The sequence below is a fragment of the Gymnoscopelus braueri genome (genome assembly GCF_963280865.1).
Source record: "Gymnoscopelus braueri genome assembly, contig: SCAFFOLD_171, whole genome shotgun sequence".
Taxonomy (NCBI): domain Eukaryota; kingdom Metazoa; phylum Chordata; class Actinopteri; order Myctophiformes; family Myctophidae; genus Gymnoscopelus; species Gymnoscopelus braueri.
In genome coordinates this window covers 51016-55651 of record NW_027660465.1, presented here as the reverse complement: position 1 = coordinate 55651, position 4636 = coordinate 51016, and the positions used below count along the sequence as shown (strand labels likewise).

General features: G+C 38.7%; 1 long non-coding RNA gene across 1 annotated transcript; it reads right to left on the bottom strand.

Moving 5' to 3' along the window:
- Positions 1-537: 537 nt before the first annotated feature.
- Positions 538-2833, bottom strand: LOC308081215. The gene is made up of 4 exons (XR_013932810.1): positions 2754-2833; positions 1767-1828; positions 1143-1234; positions 538-620 (listed from the first exon to the last, which is right to left on the bottom strand). It is a non-coding gene; the product is annotated as an uncharacterized lncRNA (long non-coding RNA).
- Between the last annotated feature and the right edge of the window lie 1803 nt (positions 2834-4636).

Here is a 4636-nt window from a genome sequence, read left to right as displayed (position 1 = left end):
GACACTAAGAAATGAGCAGACAAAATTGGAACTGGAACACTATACAAATTAAGCTAAAAAAATTGTACTTTCTCATGATTGGCTGAGATTTTGACACCTACCGAAAAATGTATTTTCTGTTTATTAAAGAGCTGGAGAGACAGGGAGACATCTGTTACTGAAAAAACACTCTATAGCAATGATTACTATCAGAATATAGTATTTTAACCTTTTAACAAAATACTTTTAGTTTTAACCAAAAAATATCACTTACCCTACCTTTAAGATCAGAAACCCATGTTTTTGTTTTGGCGAGTAGTGAAACTAGTATATTGTTTATTTTTTACTACTAATATAGCTCTGGACCAGAGCTATATTATGGCAGCTACACAACCCAAGCTATAAACATTTGGACTGTATGACCCCTCTGCTTTGTCTCCTCCAGTGTATTTCTCAGTAATTACCACCTCACTGTTATATCCCTTACATAAAAAAGGTAATTGATAATTCACGTGATCAATAAAATGCAACAGTAATAGAGCAGGGCAATAACTCACCCGATCTTTCCTGCTGGTAAGGGTCTTTATCCAGTTCCATCTTCTGAGCGGCTTTGATGTTCTCATAAGCCCTGTTGCAGGCTCCTAGTGAATGAAAATTACAACACAAATACCAAGTTATGAACTCTAAATGTATTATAGTAAGGCATCTCAAAAGGATAGTGATCACAGATAGTTTACATTTTGTCTGCTCAAAGAAATGAGCAGACAAAATGTAAACTGGCAAACAAAATGGGGGTACTCTCCTGATGAACATTTATTTTCTGTTTATTTGAGAGCAAGAAGAGACCCCTGTTATTTAGCAAACACTATAGAAATTACCATTTGAATAGAAAACTTACCTTTTTAACAAAAACAACAATATAACATTTTGCAATATTAGATGGTTAGTGTGCCATCTGTTATCTTTAACAGTGTCAAATCAACACTAATCTACAATGTAGGTATTTAGCAGACGCTTTTTATCCAGAGCGACTTGCAGTAAGCAAGGTAACGCATACATAGAAAATACCTCACGATCACAGGTAAGCAGCAGGTCATCCAATTGTTAAAATTACAAGCAATTTAAGAACATAAGTCCCCAAATTAACGTGATATCAGACTTACTTCTGACTAGGCTGGTGGTCCACTGGGGCTCTGAGTCGTGAATAGCCTGCATCACAGCCTGGGTCACCACCTCATTGTGAGCAGTACGGAAGCTGTGGAAAATCACACTTTTAAGATACCCCTCATTAAGCATAATATTATTTTTTTCCTAAAATGTTTATCCCACGATTTTGTAACCCCATTTTTTACACCCAGTGCCAATTGTCTATGTAATCCTGGGCACTACCTTCCCTCTGCCAACCTAGGGAGGCCAGGGCCGAGCTCATGCCTCCTTCAATGCATGAGAGCCAACTGACCTTCTTATCACCTGACAGGGGAGAGTTTCCCTGGTTGGACGTAGCGCGTGGAAGGAACACGTTATTCCAACCAGTTCCTTTCCCCTCCATCAGGCGCCCCTGGCCAGGGGGAGGCAGTATAGTGACCAGGATTACTGCATGTTTTTGTGAGGGTATCTACCCTAGGAGACACGGGGAGAACATGCAAACTCCACACAGAGAGGCCCTTTCGCCAACCCCACCTAGGGTATGGGCACTGATATTTTCAGCATAACATGATACAAAAGTGTTATGTTATTTCACAAACAGAGGCATTTCAGAGGTGGGGGGGGGGGGGGTGGGAACATACCTGTCCTCCGGCTGGACCTGCCATCTCTCTCCGAGGCTTCTATAGATTTAACGGACGGTGGTCTGTAGGGACATTAATACAGTGGTGTCAGTCTAACTGTACTTTTCAGCCCTGACCCCCCAAAATAATCATATTTGAACTGGGGACCCCCACCCTGACAAGCACTTGGAATTGTAGGCATTACATTTAGTTTGACTCGGTTCCACAGATAAATATTGTGAAAATATCCGAACTACAAGCTCACAACGCCTAGCACTGCTAGGCGTGAGCTTGTAGATCGGCTGATTTCACAATATTTGCCTATTTTTTACATAATATTTGGCCAATTTGGTATTAAAGGGTCTTAAATTCCTTAAATTGTAACTTTATAAATGTGCAGATACCCTGTATACACTGTATGTTGGTGTGTTTACTGTTGAGTGAGAAAACAATGTTGCACATTAAGCTAATCATTTTAGATCGGCTATCGAGGTATTAAAAGGTCTTAAAAGTCCTTAAATTGTAACTTTATAAATGTGCAGGTACCCTGTATACAATTCTACTGTATGTTGGTTTCTTTACTGTCGAGTGAGAAAACAATGTTGCACTAAGGTAATCATCTGGGGACCCTCCAAATCATTTGGGGACCCCCAGTTTGGGAACCATTGCAAGTATGATCACTACACTTGAGTAAACATAAGTATGATTTTGATATTCGCTTAAACAAAGGCAGTTTCATGATGCTGAAAGCCTATTGTCTATGGTGGGAAGCCTCTCAGACCCCCACATTTTGTGTAAAATCCACTTTTTGGGAAGGAAATAAAATATGTCCACCAGACAGAGAATCTTTGATTCACTCAAGTGTGTTTATTCAAGTCCTGCATCACCCTGTTAGCGTATTTCTCAGTAATGACCACCTCACTGTTAATTATCCCTTACATAAAAAGCCAATTGATAATACACGTGATCAATCAAATGCAACAGTAATAGAGCAGGGCAATAACTCACCCGATCTGTCCTGCTGGTAAGGGTCTTCGTCTTTTTTATGTCCTCCGGTCCCGTCCAGCTCCATCTTTTCACTGCCTCCTAGTGAATGAAAATTACAACACAAATACCATGTTATGAACTCTAAGTGTATTATATTAAGACATCACATACATGCAGAGAGACAGTGTAGTGCCTCAGTAAAGTAGGATCACAGGTAAGCCAGGTCATCAGAGTGCGCTGGTGTCACACAAAAATAGCTGATCTACAAGTGATGCAACACATTGTGAGCTTGTAGACCAGCCATTTTTAATACAGGCACCTTGTGCAACAAAGTATAAACCAGGCTTTATGGTTCATTTGTATCTCTGAGTTAAATTGTGTATCAACGCGTTAATCTTTGTATACAGTCAAATAAATTATTATGACATGACATCACAGAAATGTAACAGATGCCTGTTAAGTTGCACTGACAAGACTATTCATTCATATTCACACTTGATAGTGTAAATATACTCATAGTACTGAGTCATTATATTCACTGCTGATGGTTTAACACAGCCACAATTGGCACAGTGTACAGTAGGCTACAATAATTTAGATTACATTAGTAAAGGTCAATTGTAATGGTATTTGCCTTATTTTCTCACTGTTTGCATTTGCCCAGATTATTACTATCTCTATTAATTACCTGTCTCTGCACCAAAAGGTAGACACAAACAAGAAATAGCATAAGAGATTGGATGACAGCTCATTTTGGTTAAAGGTAGGGTAAGTGATATTTTTGGGTTAAAACAAACAATTTGTAAGGTTAAAGTACTATATTGTGATAGTAATCATTGGTACTGTATAGCAGGGGTCTTCAACAGGGGGTCCTCAGAGTTACTACAGGGGGGCCAACACATGTTTGTGTGATAGGAACTTTTTTTTTTAACCTGTTGAAACCTAGAATTCCTTTTCTGAGGGGAACATTAGCCAAAAATAGCAGATCTACAAGCTTGTAGATCGGCATTTCGGTTTGGTTAACAGTTACTGAACAAAATCTCTATAGCAATGATTACTGTCACACAATATAGAGCTACTTAACACTGTTACTGAACAAACACTATAGCTACTATCACAATATAGAGCTATTTAACACTGTTACTGAACAAACACTCTATAGCAATGAGTACTATCACAATATAGAGCTTTTTAACACTGTTACTGAACAAACACTCTATAGCAATGATTACTATCACAATATAGAGCTACTTAACACTGTTACTGAACAAACACTATAGCTACTATCACAATATAGAGCTATTTAACACTGTTACTGAACAAACACTCTATAGCAATGAGTACTATCACAATATAGAGCTATTTAACACTTATTTTAACCAAAGAAACCCTATGCCTTTAATTAAGTAAAAATACACAGTAGATTATCAAAGTGGGGTCCAGGGAGGGACCACCAGAGGTTTCTGAGGGGGTTCCCTAGCTATATTAGTTAATATAGCATGAAAAAAAACAGTTTAACCACCCTATTACATCAGCTATTTGAAAATAGCAGATCTACAAGCTCAGGTTGCAAATATTTTCAGAAGGGGGTCTGCAGCCAAATAGCCTCTATTTTGGATTTGGGGGTCCTTGACATGAAGGACCACTGCATTTTCATGAGAAAATATAAAAGCTGTGCATTACCTGTAATATTATCTCACTGCTCCAACCTCTGTGACTGTGCATGCCAAAAGTCTCCAAAAGTCTCCACAAATATATCAGCAGCTTGTAGAAACTTACTTTCTTGTCCAACAGTCTTTTAGTGCCTTTATTTCAGTTCGTTTTAACCTAAATCACTTCAGCTATCACAGAGCCTGCATCCTGCATGAGAGTTACTGACTGCGCGCACTCAGAGTTCATTCAAG